This window comes from Lathamus discolor, chromosome 1 (genome assembly GCF_037157495.1).
Source record: "Lathamus discolor isolate bLatDis1 chromosome 1, bLatDis1.hap1, whole genome shotgun sequence".
Classification (NCBI taxonomy): Eukaryota; Metazoa; Chordata; class Aves; order Psittaciformes; family Psittacidae; genus Lathamus; species Lathamus discolor.
This window is the reverse complement of record NC_088884.1, coordinates 36246611-36265467: the sequence shown is the minus strand read 5'-3', so window position 1 is coordinate 36265467 and position 18857 is coordinate 36246611. Positions and strand designations below refer to the sequence as shown.

The 18857-nt window shown below is 44.5% G+C and overlaps 1 protein-coding gene across 9 annotated transcripts in view; it reads right to left on the bottom strand.

Annotated features, from left to right (window-relative positions):
* Positions 1-1850, bottom strand: part of FAM107B (family with sequence similarity 107 member B) — a 61559-nt gene extending 59709 nt beyond the window's left edge. For 7 of the 9 annotated variants that reach the window (XM_065667544.1, XM_065667533.1, XM_065667514.1 and 4 more), the window contains exon 1: positions 1678-1850. The gene's annotated coding sequence lies outside the window, so the exon portion shown is untranslated. Of the gene's footprint in view, positions 1-1049; positions 1151-1677 lie in introns of all 9 variants that reach the window. The other 2 variants (XM_065667503.1, XM_065667553.1) reach the window with 1 other exon arrangement.
* Positions 1851-18857: the final 17007 nt, after the last annotated feature.

Here is an 18857-nt window from a genome sequence, read left to right as displayed (position 1 = left end):
TTTAGTTAACAATACTGTAATGCTGGAGGCAAAGTATGAGCATTAGTCTTGAGCATTTTGGACTCTGAAAAACAGAAGTGACACTTCACCTGCCAAAATGATCCCTGGCAAAACTCCATGGACATCAGTGGAACTACACCAAGCATGAAATTGGCCCACAGTTGCTTTCAGACAGTAAAGGCTTTGTTTTAGGAGATATAGGGATTTTGTGGTTCTTTTTAATAAAGCCCAGCAAACAATTGTTTATTGTCCCTGAGCAAATATCGCTGACAATAAGCAACCAGCTATCACATAGTACGTACTCTGTCCATATATTGCTAGGAAAACAACCATCAATAAAGAGATTCTCGGTGTTCTGTTCACAACACAGGGAGATTAAAGACAGTTAAAAACCCTCTCAAATTACCTACAAGATCCCCAAGCAATTATTGCCACTTTTAACAACATTCTTCCATTCTCCTACATCTGTGCCAAGCCAAAGTTAAACATCCTCACTGGTGCCAAAGGACTTAGCGCACACACATATACGTACCACAATGCGAAACAGCAACGCTGCCAGCGTGTTAGTCAACAGTACTCCCACCACAAGCTGCACACAGCTCACACAGAAGCACCTTCTCCTCGTTTTGCTGCATTTTTGTTTGACTAGGCAGAATTCTCAACAAAACCCAGAAAGTTCACATGTTCCTGCCTCGCTCTTGAGTTTGCTACAAACATGCCCTGAGCTTAACAGGACCAGACTCTGCTCTGATGCCAGCCACGGCCACACTGCATTCGCACAGTATTGATACATGCCAGAACTCATTAAGCTATGAAAAGAAGTCCAATGGAAGAAGCAAACAAGTAGTTTTGATACACAGAGCTCCTGCACTGCATCCCTTCCCCCTGTGAATCCCCAACATGCATTTATCCATGCAGTTACCCTGGCCAGGCGCAACGCTTTCCAACCCCAAACGTAGGAAAACCTGGACATTTGGACTGCCTGAAGGGAAACTGACAGACCCGCACTGGGAAGGATGGGAGCAAAGGGGACAGGCGCAAGTGCTCACCACACTCCCAGTGTTTACTGCTTCTAAAGATTTGTAAGGCAACATCCACTGTCTACATCAGAAGTTCGGCTGCTCTGAGCCCTCATTCTACAAGGCAGGACCTATAGGAAATAGAATATATCTAGCTCTTATCTTCTTTTCCACCTCTTCTTCCCATCCAACACCACACGCCCCGGCTCCAGCCCCAGAAGTCACCAGAGAATATGTAAGTTTGCCCCCCGGGAAGCAGAAAGGCCCCGCGGGCTCCTCAGCCCCAGCCAGCCGCGGGGGGAAGCGGGCTTCGGCGGGCCCCCGGCCGGCGGGACCGGCAACATCCTCGGCGCCCCGCACCCCCCGGGCTCCCTTCTACTTCGCTCCCACCTTCATTCTCGCTCTTACAAAGCCGCTAACAACTCGCCCGGTTTCCCTTCACGAGGGAAGGCGCAGAGCCGGGGCTCTCCCGCCGAACCCCCACAGCCCGGGGGTGCCGCCGAGTCCCGCCCCACAGCGTGAGGAGGGGTACGGCCATGGGACACGGCCACCACCGGGACCCTCACCGGGAGCCGCCTTCCCTCCCCTCCCCACCCCGCGGCTGTCCCGTCCCACCCCGCCAGCGCAGCGCCTTTGTGTGAGGAGACACAGAACCTACCTCGCCGGGGCGGCTCTCCCGTGGGGGGACGAGGGCGGGGAGCCCGGGGCGAGAGCAGGGCAAGAGTGAGCCGGCGCTGCCCGCTCGGTCACTGACTGACTGAGTGTCCGCCAGCGCGGCCCCGCCACACGCGCGGAGCCGGCCCGGCCTCGCCTGAGGGGAGCGGCGGGGCGGGCCAGGGGCGGGCCCGCCGCTGAGTCACCGCCGACCGCCTCCTTTGTTGTCAGGCGGGGAGAGAGCCGGGCTGGGGGCGAGGGGAGAAGCACAGAACGGTTTGGGTTGGAAAGCACCTTGAGATCATCCAGTTCCAGCCAGCCATGGGCAGGGACACCTCACACCAGAGCAGGGTGCTCCAAGCCCCTGTGTCCAACCTGGCCTTGAGCACTGCCAGGGATGGGGCAGCCTCAGCTTCTCTGGGCACCCTGTGCCAGTGCCTCAGCACCCTCACAGGGAAGTGCTTCTTCCTTATATCCAATCTAAACTTATTGTTTCAGTTTGAACCCATCACCGCTTGTCCTGTCACTACAGTCCCTAATGAAGAGTCCTTCTCCAGCATCCTTGTAGCTCCCTTCAGACCCCAGAAGCTGCTCTGAGCTGGGGTGCCCATGAGTGCTTCTCAAACGCTGCTGGCCCCACTCACCTGTAAGAGCCACCTCCCTCTTCATGGAACAGGAATGCCTTCATTTAACCTTCCCTTAGTAGTTTCCTCTCCCTATCCATGGTCTGGAGCCCTCTCCCTGTGGGTATTTCCATCAGTCAACCTGTGGGAATTCAGATTCCCACTCTGCAAGTGGACCCATCCAAGTAAAAGGACAAGAAATCACAGCCAGACAGCCAAAGGATGCCTCAATATGCCCCAGAATCTGTTTGTAGTGAGTACTACAGGATGGAGACATGACGGAGAGCCTGGGACCCAACATGATGTGCACAGGCTTTGGGAATGAACCCAAAGAAAAGAAAGACCTTTGGGGATGAAGTATGTATTTATACATTGGTGTACATACTTGGATTGAATTGATTTACCTGGTGTAATGGAAGGTGTCCCTGCCCATGGCAGGCGGGTTGGAACCTCATGATCTTCAGGTCCTATCTAACCCAAACCATTCTCTTATTTCTTCTGTATATTTATCACTAGGATTATGTTGTTATTCTTCAGAGCAGATGACTCAAATCACAGCAAAGTGACAGCAGCAACTTGAGTCATCACAGGGATGGAAAGCTTCAGACTGATTTAAGTGCAGTAACTTGAGGAGCTGAGTATCCAACATCACTTGAGCTGCAGACACACATCCTACCCTTCCCAAAACCCCCAGCCCCAAGAAGCCCCTGCAGGAAGGATATCGGGTGCTCAGCGGGTGGTGCTGTTTCCACCGAATCTGTCCTAAATAACCCCCTGCCCCAGCATGGTAAGGGAGCAGAGTGGGTCAGGAGAAATGTGTTTTCTGTGACCATGTTATTTGGTCACAACTGCATTTTACTCATGACAAGGGCTGAAATCTGGAGAGCTGGTATGTACTAAAAGACTGCTCAGGTCTTTGTGTGCAGCTGTTCTTTAACCAGGGAAAAAAAGGTGAAACCTAAGAAATGGATGAAATCCAGAGCAGGAGTGGCCACTGTCAGTTCTGGTTCAATTCGAGTCTTGCCAAACAGCAACATCATCAATCAGAGCTCTCTGTGAACAAATGAAATGTTATAAAATGCTAAATGCTCCTCAAAAAGTCACTTCTGGTATACCAAGGTGGGCACCCATTTGTGTTGTCCATGTTCACAGTGTCAGCGCTGGTTATGGGCCGCCTCATCCCCCAGGTGCCCCTTCCTTCACAGGAGTGTCGTGAGATATAGTTGTTCTGTATTGTGGAGCCCATGGATACTATATGGAACAAAACTCCATAAAAATTGATTATTTTTTTTAATTAAATGCAGTAAAATGACGTGCTTAGGTGAATGAGAGAGTATCAACATTGAATAGTTCCCTGGTCTGTAAGCAATGCTCCTTCTGAAGCATGGGAAGGAGGAATGATGTATGACCAGAAAATTGCAAACAGCAAAGAAAGAAGATGAGCTGCAAGGCCAGCTGGAGTGCTGGATTTCCATATCTTTTGCATTCTTGACTTTACAACCTCTCCATATCATATCTGTATGTAAGCATTAACCATTTGTATTCTAAAGATGCTTTGTAGTCCTGATCATGTTTTTATCTCTGCCCCCTTAGACACTGCACAGGCGGTTGTCCCTGCTCTGCAATCTGACACGTCACACCAGTGTTTCCCAACCTTTTCTCAGCTCAGACAGCTGTTTTGCTGTGATATGTACCATCTCCCCACCAGATCCTGCACATCCACACCTTTAAATGGAATGTAACACTTCACTGAAGCTACCAAAAATCTGAGTGTCTTGCCACAGCTTGTTAAAGGAGCACAGGCATTTTTCACGGTGATAGCTGCTTTGTTCCAGTGTTACATTCAGTTTGAGTGTGTGGTTATGTGGTTGGCCATACCAGATGCAGATATAGCAAAGTCCCTCCCATACATACTATTAACTTGTGCTCCATGAAATGATTGTGAAGCTGTGCAGCCCCTAAACTACCGTGCTGTATACAGACGTGAAAACTATTGCTGGACACAAGCAATGAAGAAAAAGGTTTGGAAGAGGCTGAAAGTTGAAAGGACTCACCAAGAACACATCTGAGGACCAGCAATGGCTGAGGTCAACCTGCTTGTTACCATAGTGTCTGAAGTCCTCACTCAGTGCCTCATACAAGACAGTGCTTAAATGATAGGTCTGAGTCAAACATCTCAGTGATTTAAGGGATAGCTTGTCCCATCAGGTTGCCTCGTTTTGGTGCAGCAGCTCCCACAAATCCCTCACTGGGGAGACAATCAGTTCAGCAAAGCTCCAGCTCAAAGGTGAGGAACCCATTTGACCACTGTCTCACATGAGGTGTGATGGGGAGTCAGTATTGTGTCCCATCTGTGAGCCACTCAGGTTCCTGATATTCCCATTCCTTCTTTAAGGCACATCGTATGCTCCTCATACCTCTTGACCACATGAAAGTTACAGTGTTTGTTTCATGCGATAAAGAAACTTGGTCACAGTTGCATTTTACTTATGACAAGACTTCTTCCTCCAGCACTCTGGGTACTGAAACTCCAGAAAGCGCTCAAGAAGGATTCAGGGATCTTTCTAGATGAAAAGTACTATATCAAATTAAAACATTACCTTTTTATGTTAAATGAAAAGCAGTGTATTGGAATCCAAAATATGAATCAACTGGCTGCACTTCAGAACAGCTCTCAGGCAGAATGATGCACTGGAAACACTTAACAAGATAAATCCCTTTTTTATTTACATTATAGCCAAAACTATCTAGTCATTCTGTTGTATAAGTGTCATAGGACATATGTAGTACATACTTTGGCATTTTGGTATCTTATAAATCAAGTATTATGTATTTTAATTGCAGGTCGGTGTTTGTAATTCTTTCCTGTCAAACTACAGAGTTAAAAGCAAAATCATCCTTTAATTACTTGAGTTGTCCTCTTTGTGGGGTAGGGAATTGCATTTTACTCCACCATACCTGGCCTTTGAGTCTCACCATAATATAACTTTAAATAATAATAATAGTAACAATTTTACTGTGGCAGAAACAAAGTGGAGTACAGAGTCAGCTGCTGTGGGATTCCCCTTGCTTAATTTCGGCTGTCTGAAAGCAGACGTCTCCTCTAAGCAGGTCATGTAGGCTGGGGAGAGGGAGGTATCTCCAGAAGGATCATGCCTCCTACCTTAGGTGTCTGGATTAGAACTGGATTAATTGCTTCTGGAAGTGCTTCTGCTGGTTATACGAGGCAGCAGCCTGACAAGCATCAGCTAGATGCCTTCCTCAAAAATTCTTTAGCTGTGTGTAATTCCTCTACCCAAAGTGGCAAAATGCTGCCCAGTTACCAATGAAAGAGAGATGAGTGCTGTTCCACACAACATGAAGAAGCACTGACTTACATCATAGCAGAATGTGGTTCTCTTTATTCCCATGCAGCCACTTCAAATGTTTTTGGGTTTGTTTTCTAGATCTTTAATTTAATCAAAGTAAATCAACAGGAATGCAGATTGTTATGAAGGTTTTTCCATACCATCTTTCTGCCAAAACATCAATTAAGTATCTGGAGAAACATCTGCTGTGCACGTAGATGTATAAATATATATAGGAGCTGAACATTATGACTTCTGACTTTGCAGGGTTTTCTTTACACAAAGCCAGGGGCATAAAAGGGATTTCCTCCAAGTTTTCCTGTGCATTAATAATGAAGATCAGGATGCCACCTTTGTTTCCTCCCCTTCTGAGCATACAGTGAAAGGAAATGGTTCTGGATCGAATCACAAAGAGCAGTGTTAAATACAGACTACACTCCACGCTGGCACTCAGAAGTTTAATTATCCAGCATGATGCATTTTTATGGAAGAAGGAGACAGATAAATCCCACATGTTAATAGCTGGCTCCCTGTGGCTGACCTTTGGCTCAAATATTCCATATTGTGATTAATGTTGCACAGTTGGATCTAAAACATGCTCATTCCCCAGGCTGCAGGAAAAATAAGGGCTTTAATTTACCATCCAAAAGCAGAATTTCATTTGATCGCTCTTTTGGAGACTGATATTTATCCCTGCCTGTAGGTTGGCCTCTGAAGAGCTGTTACCTGCTTCCTCAGGACTCTTAAGACCCAGCTTCTCATATCCCCTCCCCTACTGTCTTGCTGGGCAACCTGAAGTAAGGAATTTTGCCTCAGTTTCTGATCTAGTAGAACAGGAAAAATACCTGTGCCTTACTGATGCAGTTTGAAATTTGCACATAGAAGACACTAACCAACGTTCATCTTCAGACAAAATTGGATATTGACCTCTATAATCTAGAGGTCTCACAAGATTAGGTCAGAAAATCATAGCTGCTGTGCTTAGATCGTGGTTTTCTGGTCACCTTCACCTCTAAGCTTTCTTTCCTTATATAACATAGATTCCATTTTCCTTCTTATGCCATTGTAGTAATCTTACATCGTTCTAATAGTATAAGCTGTATCACTGGGCCTGCCATATATAAGCAGACATCAGGATTTCTGAGCCTGTTTTTCAGTTTGACTCTGAAGGACATAGGATCTGTGGGTTAAAACTTAAACAGGGGAAGTTTAGATTGGATATAAGGAGGAAATTCTTTCCTGTTAGGGCGGTGAGGCACTGGAATCGGTTGCCCAGGGAGGTTGTGAGTGCTCCATCCCTGGCAGTGTTCAAGGCCAGGTTGGATGAAGCCTTGTGTGGGATGGTTTAGTGTGAGGTGTCCCTGCCCATGGCAGGGGGGTTGGAACTAGATGATCTTGAGGTCCTTTCCAACCCTAACTATTCTATGATTCTATGACATGACATGCAACCCATATATTACAAATACGCAGTGCATAGCATGCCATGGCACTTTTCTAGGGAAATCATATCCTTGAACATATGGTAATACATGGGCTCAGAGTTTTAATGCAGAACATTTGAAGAGACTCAAACATGTCACTGGCATCTGCTGTAAGGTTAAAGCCTTGGGGTGCTGCAATTAATAATACCTGAATTCCTCCCCATTTGGCTTCTCTAGGTCTGACACAGAAAGCCTCATCCGTAGCTTATTAAAGCCATTGCTGAAATTGCCACTGCCCTCAAGAGAGTTTAGACTGAACCTTCATTTCTGCCTTCCTTGTAGATGAGATGAAGCAGCAAAGCCTGATGAAGGCTTGGAAACTGTTCCTACTCCTGTGGAGATCACAAGGAATTTTGCTTGGACTGGGCCTATGAAGACATGCCCAGCTGTCTTCCCAGGGATGCCACTAAAAGTCTATAAAAATACAGCTGTAATAGCTGGAGACACAGAAAAACGTGAGACAGAGCCTCTCAAGAGGTCTGTCCCTACCTCCAACCAGGACACATCTGGAGTGTTGCACAGGCTGGGCAAATTTTTCCATTTCCAAGCTGCTTTATTTACCAAAGATGACAGGCTGTTAGCCTTACAGCATCTGGAGCAGACAATCTCATATCATTTCTCACCAAAGCAAATAATCAAGTGTTCTTTCCGCCACAAAAGGAAAGTCAGACAGATGTTCTCTGTGCTCTGAACCATGAAATACATGCAAATTGCAAGTGGCAAGTAGCGCTTTTTCTGCCTTTTGTGTAGTCATGATTGCACTCCAAGAATTTCCTTGGGCCACATACACACTTCCAGAGGAACATGCACATTGAACCATAGAATCATAGAATCAGAATCATTTAAGTTGGAAAAGACCTTTAAAATCACCAAGTCCAACAGTTAACCCAGCACTGCCAACTCCACCACTAAACCATGTCCCTGAGCACCACATCTCCATGTCTTTTTGTTTCCATGCCAAGTGCGAGGTCCTACACCTGGGTCGGGGCAATCCCAGGCACAGCTACAGACTGGGCAAAGAAGAGATTCAGAGCAGCCCCACGGAGATGGACTTGGGGGTGTTGGTTGATGAGAAAATAAACATGAGCTGGCTTCAGTGTGCGCCCACAGCCCAGAAAGCCAGCCGTATCCAGGGCTGCATCAAAAGGAACGTGACCAGCAGGTTGAAGGAGGTGATCCTGCCCATCTACTCTGCTCTTGTGAGACCTCACCTGGAGTATTGTGTGCAGTTCTGGTGTCCTCAACATAAAAAGGACATGGAACTGTTGGAACAAGTCCAGAGGAGGGCCACGAGGATGATCAGGGGACTGGAGCACCTCCCGTATGAAGACAGGCTGAGGAAGTTGGAGCTGTTCAACCTGGGGAAGAGAAGGCTGTGTGGAGACCTCATAGCAGCCTTCCAGTATCTGAAGGGGGCCTATAGGGATGCTGGGGAGGGACTCTTCATTAGGGACTGTAGTGTAGGACAAGGGGCAATTTGAAGAGGGGAAATTCAGGTTAGATCTAAGGAAGAAGTTCTTTGCTGTAAGGGTGGTGAGGCACTGGCACAGGTGTCCCAAGGAAGATGTGAATTCTCCATCCCTGGCAGTGTTCAAGGCCAGGTTGGTCAGAGCCTTGGGTGACATGGTTTAGTGTGAGGTATCCCTGCCCATGGCAAGAGGTTGGAACTGGATGATCTTAAGGTCCCTTCCAACCTTGATTGTTCTAAGATTCTATGATTCTTTTAAACGCCTCCAGGGTTGGTGACTCCACCACTGCCCTGAGCAGCCTATACCAGTGCTTGACAACCCTTCTGGTAAAATATATGCTCTGCAGCATCTTCCATCACAGGATCTCAAAGTGCAGGTCAAACCTAACAACTGTAAGAAATGAATAATCTCTTGAACCTTCTGTGCAAGATCTGCAGAATTGGTGGATACATCCATAGAATGCCCAAATAGTTATGACTGTGCCCAAGTCCTCTTCCATGGGCAGATTAGCTGTCCTTATCATACTGCAGCAATGACTGAGCACCTAGAAATACTCAATATTAGCCAAGTTCCTCTGGTTTTCCATAAATTACTAGAAAAACAGAAAGGTCACAGGAACAGCTGATAACAGAGATATTTTTTTGAGCTGACAGAGACATCCAAGTCAATACAGTGGATTAGTAACAATTCTGGGAACATGATTCAGAGCTTCTGGTTCTCCCTATCCTAGTAACAGGTAAGTTGCACACTGGAGTGCATCTCCACTCCAGAACTGGTTCTTATCTGTTATCTGTATGTGACATCTCTGTCTAGTTCAGGCATGTCTTTGACAGTCACACGTGAAAATCTGCCTGTGTTATCTCTGACCCTGCATGCTACTGGGACTTCTGGGGTCATTCTTCCTGGGGAAGTTGTGCTAAAATAAGTTTAAAGTCTCTCTGATTCTTTCTCAGTGAGTCATTCATCACAGGGGTGCTTGTCTTGGTCTTCTAGACACATGGGGAAAACTGTGGGAAGAAACTGAAGAGACAAAGCAAATGAATTAGCATCCCAGGGGAAAACAGAGCCGTAGCCTGCACTTCCAACCGTGACTTCAAAGTTGGGTGACAGTGTATTGCGTATGATCAAGAAAGAAAATGGGAACAATGCGGGGAACAATGTATCAGAGCCTTCAACAGTGGGTAGGGAAGAATTTCAGCTTAGTCAGTTTATGGTCTCATCTGAGTCTCTAGTTACCAATTCTAATACCAAAGCATAATGACAGCAGCACAAGCAATTAACAGAAATAGGTTTTCAACTTTTTTCCTGGTTTCCCACTTGAAATAAATCATTATTCTATCCCTAACTCTTCACTTTTATTGTCTAACCCCTGTGGTTTAGTAACCAGCTGGCATTCCTCATAAAGAAATCAGCAGGTTGATTGACACTGTGGCTACCCTGAAGTCCTCTGAGGCTTCCTTATTGACTGACCATATCTTAGATAAGGTTGCCAGTAAATTATAGCTCTGCTTAAGAGCATCTGCCTCAGGGCTGCTTTCTCCTCATTATAAAACCTGATCTAATCCTGCATGTCTCTTCAATTATGGGAGAGTACAATTCAAGAAGTGGCTTCCCCAGTGAATGTGAAACAAGATAAACTATTCCTAAGTAGGGTAAACATGAATACTCAAGACTGAAGCTGAGACTAATCCTTCTGATTTCCATGTGGTTTCCAATAGAATAATATATCACCTATCCTGCTAATGTTGACTGTTATTTCATCACAAAAATCAGTTAAAAAGTTCTACCTGTCAGAAAGGATTTCTATGTGCAGGAACCATGTGTGCGACAATTCGCGTGATAACCCTAGGACAGGCACTGGTAAGTCACTTACTTTAGACTCCCCACTGAAAGCTTTGGGAGATTCTTCAGCTCCATGCCAAGATACAAGAAAGACATTTAATTTATGAGATCAATGAATGTCAGAGAGCAAATGGAAAAGGAACAAGCTTATCTTAACATTTTTGCACGTTAGACAGATAAATTATGTCCTGGATTGCAGGATGAGTTCAACACATCACTGCTGATGGAGATGAGTTAGTCCAGCTTATAGTTCTGTGAATGAAAATATCTCACCTTGTGGGAGCATCCTACCATACTGAATGAAGGTGAATAAAGAAGCCTTTTAGGGCTCCTGTTTTATCAGTACCTGCTCCAAGTTCCAGTAACTGAGACAAGTGCTGTCACTGTTGGAGGCCTTCCACACACATCACAGCACCAATGCCCAGCTTCGCAGGTCCTGCCTGAGCTCTAGCCTTTCTTGAACCTCATCTTTGGTGAGCACCCTTTCACTGGAGAAAATGATGTCTTTATACAAATCTTGTATATATATGTGTGTATATATATATATACAAGATTTATATACATATATATGTATATATACAAGATTTGTATATATATAGTTTGAGCACTAGTAGATAAAGAACTTCTTACAGCTTTGCATTTCATCTGGATAAATATTAAAAAACAGAAGGATTTATTTTAGTCAGGGGCAAATGTGCATCTAGCAACTAAATTAATGGAATCTGTGAACTCATGCCAAGATTATATGGCAGTTTGTCTCAGTGTAACATTACTCTAATTGCGTATTAAAACCCCAGATTATGTTCGTTCTACCATACCTCTTTTTGTCTAAGGGAAGTTTATTATTCACGAGCTCCAAATACAGAGTGCATTTTGACATGTGAATTTTTGCTGTGAGGGTGGTGAGGCGCTGGCACAGGTTGCCCAAAGAAGTGGTAAATGCTCCATCCCTGGCAGTGTTCAAGGCCAGGTTGGACAGAGCCTTGTGTGACATGGTCTAGTGTGAGGTGTCCCTGCCCATGGCAGGGGGCTGGAACTGGATGATCTTAAGGTCCTTTCCAACCCATTCTATCATTCTATGACTCTGTGTCTGGTGGGAAACGATCAAGCTGGCTCACTGCTGCTATCATCTGTAGGTGCTGTTTGTTAGATCATAAATCTGTGCCAAGGAGAACAAGGCAGGCTCTGATGTCAGGCAACAGAAGGAGGAGCATTCATCTGAGGACATAGTGGGACTACCCACAGATCACCCTTCCTTATCCTCAGCCTACACTGCCAGACCAAGGAAGCACTGTCTGTCTTGTGGACAGTATTCATAGGATCCTCTTGGAAACTTCCTTCCTTCATCATTTGCTGCTGATCAGTCATATTATAAAGACATAAAAAGACTGTAAGAGTAGCTGCAGTGTTCAGATTACACTAGACCCATCTAGACCCATCTCCAGCACTGAACAAAAGTAGATGTCCAGGGAATACCACAAGAAAAGGACAAACATACATGATTCCCCCATCACAGTCTCCAGCCACCTGCAGCTTCCAGAGCTGGGTGTAAGTTTCTACTAATTCCTATAGATAACTTTCAATAGATCTTTTTCCCTGTACAGCTTCCCCTTAAATTCATGTGAGATTTTGGTAGCATCTTTTGCCAGCAAATTGCAAAGCTCAATAGTGTTCTCATGGGAGAGGATATTGCGCTACCACTGGTTAGAAATAAATCGCTGTCACTTAGTACAACTTTTCTCATAGGAAACATGATGCTACGATCAATGGAGGCAAATTTCTACAGGCTTCTCTGGTGTTGGATCTCAGCGATATGGTCTAACCCAAGGCCCTTCAATATCAGCAAGATGTTCCTAATTCTAGTTAGGTCCGTAATTCCTGGCTGCCAGAAAAAATAGTCCAAATTTAAACTTAGTCAAAGTGAGGTTTAGCCTCTCCTAAGTAGCCAGCCTTTAATGCAGTTCTGGCTTTGTAATACTGCTTTGGTTTCTAGCAGGATTCATCAAAACATCGATTTCACTTCAAAAAAACCTACAGAGTGTTTCTTCAAGAAGGATAAAAAGATGAATGGTGAGTGGGGCTGCCTCACTACAAACAATTATGGAAACAAATAGGTCCATTAAAGAGCTGTGCTCTCATTTACATGGCTACAGGCTCAGCTAGCTAAATTGCAGCTCCTTTTATCAAAGGATTTAAATCCTGATGATCTCCTTGTAATTCCCTCAAATTTATACCATTTGTATTCCGATTCAGCTATTTTCTACTGTGCTTTTAACTGCGGCAGAGGTACCCTGTAGATACAGTATACTTCAGTGAAGAGAACTCCCTTATTTATGTACTTCCAACTTCAATATTTCCCTGAACTAGATGTGCCACCATGACCCATATAGCCAATATGTCTTGCATTTGCATTCTTTTATAATGCAAGTCAGTTGTGGAGTTACGTACAAATAGACCTCAGGGGGCCCTGGCCTCCCAGCTGTATTAAATAAATCCCCCATGCACAAAAGAGGAAGAAAAGGAAGCAAAAACCTTCCTGCTAGCTTTTCCTGGAAGCATAGAAGTGAAATAATTCACTTCAGTGTCCTGTGGAAATAAAGGGTAGTTAGAAAACATCAGAAATGAGCCTTTACAAAAACAAAGTCCTAGCAGTGAAATAGTAAATATCTTGCCTGTAGAGAGGAATGGAGATTTCCCAGTGCATTCACTCACCATCAAGGCTCTGCCGAAAGCACTTAATCTTTACTCAGGTTAAATGTCCTTGTACTGTGGAAATCATAAAGGGAAAGTGCACCATTTGGATGCACATAGTTTCAGGGTAGGTTTTATAGTTTATATAAACTCCTTTGCTCTGTTTTACTGAGTTGCAAATGTATGTCTTTACTGGTACTTACACAGTACTCAAGCTGACTTTGATCTGATAGAAGGCACTATGTGTAGACATAATTTCTGGTTTTCTTGCAAAATATTTAAATGAAAACTTGAAAACAATTTTGGTTTAGTTTAAAATCAAACATTTTTTCAGGGTTTGTTCATGAATTAACCAAAACCCACATGCCTTCTCTTAACTTTTGACAAATATTTCCATTTAGTCTAAAAACACATTTTTGTCCGGAAAAAAACCTTCTTTTGGAGATACCAGTTCTAGAAAAATTGATGTTAGATTTATGGTGACCCTGTAATGTGGGTGATCCTCAGTTTGTTCCTCCTTGTGGGCATCTTATGGAGCCCTCCTATACATTTATGACTTGGCCAAGTAGTATATCCATTGCCTGGAACACCAAGTCCTCCCCTGTGTGGATCTCATTGTATTCCTGCATTTAACAGCAGTGGAAGGATATTTCATTTGTCTCCTATGGTGACTGGTGTTTTTCCGTATGTCCTTTCCCAGAAAGAGAGTGGAAAGAATGGAAAATCAATGGGGTTTTTTTGTTTGTTTATGTGTGTGTTACAGGATGGATTTTGGAGGGGGAAGCTCAGTAGTGTTTAGTCATGGCCCTTCAGTTTTGCCCACTGATTTCATTGTCCTGGTTTCACAGCATCTGGAGTCGAGACACACATTTTGTTAGTAATGATGAAGTGAATGGAAAAAGGCTGGCAAAAGTTTGGCCCATGGCACATTTCATTTCACAGATCAAGGGATCAGAGAGAGCAAGCTGAACATCACCATGTGTCACCAGCTCTCCTAGGACCTGTCTTGTCTTGCATACAAACGTGATTTTACCAGTCTGAGCACCAAATCTGAACCCCTGTTCGCATATGACATCGTATGCCAGATGAGTTTAGTTCTGCAAAATCCAATAACTGGGAATAACTGGGACATAATTAAAAATCCCTGACTGGGAAGCGTTAGATAAATGGTTCTGGTTCTGGTTTCAATCCCTCTCCTTTGTTAATCTTATTATTCAGTGACTGCTTAGTGCCATCCCATGCTCATTTGGACTAAACACATAACCCAATTAAAACAATCCTGAGCTATTTAGACCTACAGAAGCAGACTAAATTTCAGTGCTTCCTACATTTTAGATCATTCAGATATCCAGAGCAAGAATACCTCTACCATCAGTTTATCTCCTCACATCCCAGCCATCATTAATAAATTGTACATATGGGTTAGGAGGTTGTCATATTTCATATATGATGCAACAGTTCCAGCCGATTTCCTTAGTAAGCTAGCACCTAAAGAAACTACTGGATACTGAAATCCCCTGCTATGGCTTTATGTCCGATGACAGGATACAGGACTTGGGTCTGCAAATCCACTTGGGTCCCTGGGATCATGGCAATGTGCTGAAGCAATGGCAAGAAAGGACAGAGGAAAGGGGTGGAGTTGGAAGTACTCAGTCCATCAGCACAACAGCTTTCCTAGCAGAGCTGGAGCCTTACCAAAGGCCTGATGGCTCTCTCCTGCTGTAGGAAATAATCTGCTAACTAAATAGTTCACAGTGGAAGGAAACGAGGAGAAACAAGTAGATTGAAACAATGAAATGCTTTTCTCATCAACTGTACTTAAACCCAGCTGCAAGTTGATCTGTGTGTTAGGAACGGGCAAGCAAGGTCTTTCCAGAGCATTCTTACAAGTTTGTGATTAAAAACAAGGAATGCTCAAGAAATTAAAGTGAGAACTTAACTAAAACAAGGGCAAGAAACTCGTGGCAAACATATAGCTCAGCAAATAACTCCAAGCATGTAACTTCTCCCATGGATTGTATACCGTTTAAGTTCACAAACTGTTCATGAACAGATGGAAAATTAAAACAAGCAAGCAAACAAACAAGAAAACATTTACTCATTTTTGGGATAATTAATATACAATATGTTACGAGTTAGAGATAATTCTTGGTCTGCATCAGCCAGGATGATGTGATTGTCATAATTTGCGCAGTGTAAGTTTATCACACAAGTCAGATGGCTCTATAGGGCTTAAAACCAGTGCAATTAGTCTCAGTGGTGAATGGAAAGCTTTGATGTCTCAGAGACAGTGGAGGACCTATGGAGCTGGAGAAGGTACACAGAAAGACAACTGAAGTCAAGGGATGGAGCAGCTGCCTTATAAGGAGAGATGGGAAAGCCTGGGACCCTTCAGATGGAGAAAAGGCAGATGAGAAAGGATATTACTGAGGTCTACCAGCTCCCAGAGGTGGTGGGTAAGGTCAAAGGACAAAGTCATTCACTCGTCCCTCAACACTATAACCAGTGCAGCACCCCAACAGCACCAGCTGCTTCTTCGGGGGATCCCCAAGCTGATGCACTGCTGCCGAGGGAGCTTTGTCTGGGGACACAACTGAAGGGAAGGCAAGCGGGACTCACAGATAAAATAGAGGTCATGGCCAGAAGGTGGTGGAGAAAGGTGTGCAAGTAGACAACTGATCAAACCATTCAGGCATCTTTATGTCCTTAATCCATTTGGTGTGGGGATAACTAACCAGTAAACAAAACGAGTCCTAGTTGTATAAATTTCCACAGTTGTATAAGAATATGCAAGTGACACCATCATAGATTTGCCCACTTTATTTTGGTTTGAGCAGTTCAGGTCAGATCCCACATATTTGCTCATGTCCTCGGGCTAGTACATGGATTCCTTGTTAGTCACGCAGGAGCTGGGCTTCCCAACATCTGAAATGCTATGAATAGTGGTAGAATAAGTAACATTCTACTCCTCTCATTAATAGAATGAAAGAAAGTCAAAGAAACTCAAAAGGACTGTAAATCTGATTTAACTGATGCATGCACAAAGGCTCCTCTATAGGACATTCTTGTGCCCGTTGCTTTGGTCAGGAGCAGACATTTGTCTGCAAGCGCCAGGAGTTCATTAATCAGCATGCAGCCATCTACACTGCATTTTATCTTCTCAGTTTGCTTTCCTGCTTTCCTAACACAGCTTTAAATTCCTCACAGCACTGATGAGGGCACTTCTTTTCCTCACACATGGCTTCTCCCTTTGCCCTTTCCCACTCTATGTATTTAAACATGGCAGACGCAGATCCCCAAACTTAACTTTTTTAGTTCCTTTTATTATCTTTTTCTCCTTTTACACCTGCAAATGTCTGTGGGTGTGATTTTCTGTCACCAGTTACACAGGAGTACAATTTGTGCCTCTCAGAGGGCTTATAAAACTGCAGGCACTGCTTCTTTCATACCCAGTGCTGGAAAACAAAACACACCTGCAATTATGTACCCGTGGGTGCAAATTATACGGATAATGCTTAGACAAGATCGGGACTTTTCCACTGAGGTGGCTTTTTGCTAGGATACAAAGGGAATAAAACTGGTCCACCTGAGCTGAGGGGGTTTTGTGGGAATGTTTCACATCAGTTTCAACAACGACGGCATTTCAGGGAAAACCTATACAACTGGATAATCACCTTGTCCCACCTCAGCATAGCAAGAACTCAGAATGGAGAGCATTTACTTAAGATAAGGGTGCCAAAGTCTAATCTTGCTTTGCCTAATTCAGGTTGAGTAGCTGATTCTGAGGTCTCACATCTCCAGTGCATGCCCTGCCTGCAGGGCTATCAATGACCCTTCTCAATGTCATTGGCTGAAGCTGTCTCACCTAAACTATTGACTCAGCTCTGGGAAGTCTGTCTGACTGCCTCAGCATTCTCAGGACTTGTTAAGTCTGAGGGTCACAGATGGGTTTTCATTGAGACAGAGCTAAACCCCAGCCTTTCTAACAAGCTATGAACAACTGAGGTTTCAGGTGATCGCATCCCTCCAAGTGTTGGCTTGGGGCTTTGAAGGGTTCACACTGAGCAAAGAAGCTCCCAGTAGTCTCTACAGCTTGTGCTAAAACCGTATTATCTTCAGGCAAAGCCCAGAAACCTGACTTCAGAACAAGCACTTTAGGCTGAAAATGGTATAAAACCTTTCGAACCCTAAACACATTATGCATTGCTCCATGCATCCCATCTTGGGACAGTGCAAAAGATAGCTTTGCTGGTGTCGGTTTCTCAAAATGTCTGTTAATAACTATAAATAACCTTGAAATTCAAGCAGGGTTAGTCCAGACGGGTCTAGGTACTCCAGGAGTATGCTGTGGGCTGTATCTGCCTCCTTTTTTCTAGTAAGAGGATACACACATGCATCTTTCTCCATGTGTGGAAACAGTGCACATATTTTACAACCCATTTCCCTCTTCTTAGAAGACTGTAGTCACACGAGAAGAAACCAGGCTCCAACAATTAGCCCTGGCCAGCTGTAGCTGAAGGAAATCTGGTAGCAAAGCTGTAGGAAGAGGTACTCTGGGGTCCTGCTTCCCTTTCCATGTTGCAGCAAAGCCAAGGTGTGGAGATGAGGCCGAGGAAGAGAGTGAGACATGTCTCTCACAAAGTGCTGCTGGTGCAGGTCCTTCATCATGGATATCCTCCCTTAGATTGAAGAGTGTTACTCCACAGGAGGAATCATCCCCACTGAAGCTGTAGGCTGGCCACAGAATCATAGAATAGGTCCTGACCTATTTGTAATCACCGTGGTGAAAAACTGTGGTGAAAAGAATGAGGAGTTTGGGAGGACTTCTTTTATGGTAAGAGTCTCTTACTTCTAAAGAACTAATCTGAAAAGGATTAATCTTCCTTAGCCACTGCTGAGTCCTCTGAGCTTCATTGCTCAGTGACAGATTATATTTCTCCTCCAGCCTTGATGACAAAGAACAGCACTAAATTCAAGCTCTGTCCCATCCTGCTTCATTAGAACATAATGAGGCAAAATTACAGGGTTTGCTGGCACTGCTCAGCAGTTCAACACAGTGATCATCCTCAAAGCCATCACAGAAAGAGGGCTACCAGCCCATTCTGCAGTGCCTGGTGCTGGCTCAAAGTCCATGCAGAATATCCACGAAGGCTTTTCTAAGGGGTCTGCCATCGTGATAGCATCTGGCACACTAAAATAAATCAGAAAGAGCCCAAAAGGGACCAGGGGCAAACAGGGCAGATGTAGCAGCTGAAAGACACTGGAGCAGAGCTCTGGCTCCAGCATTGCCATTCCTAAGGGCTGGAAGCGGAGTTAATGGGCCCCATGTGCTACAGGAATGCAAAGCTCTGCGTGGGCCGGGAGATTTATGCTCTTGACATTGGGGGGACTTCCTGACTAAGAGTTAATTGCTTTGGACTGTGAGTGTCTCTGCTCTGAATTACTGCAACTTTATTGAACAGCAAACCTAAGGGAGCAGCAAAGCCAAAGGCGGGCAGCCGTCCTGTGTAAGATGCCACTGGTTTAACCTCACATTTCTGAGGATGTAGAGCATGCAGTACTTTTGTTTAATGAAGCTCATGTTTAGTTGTCATTTAACTGTCATGAAAAGATGAGACTGGTCTCATTATGGTTGTTTTCCAGTTTATGTCTTCAAGAAGGGCCAGTAGTGGAGGTATGAGGAAGAACACAGGAGCAGAGCAACGCTATAGTGCTTTACCAGTCCTCAACA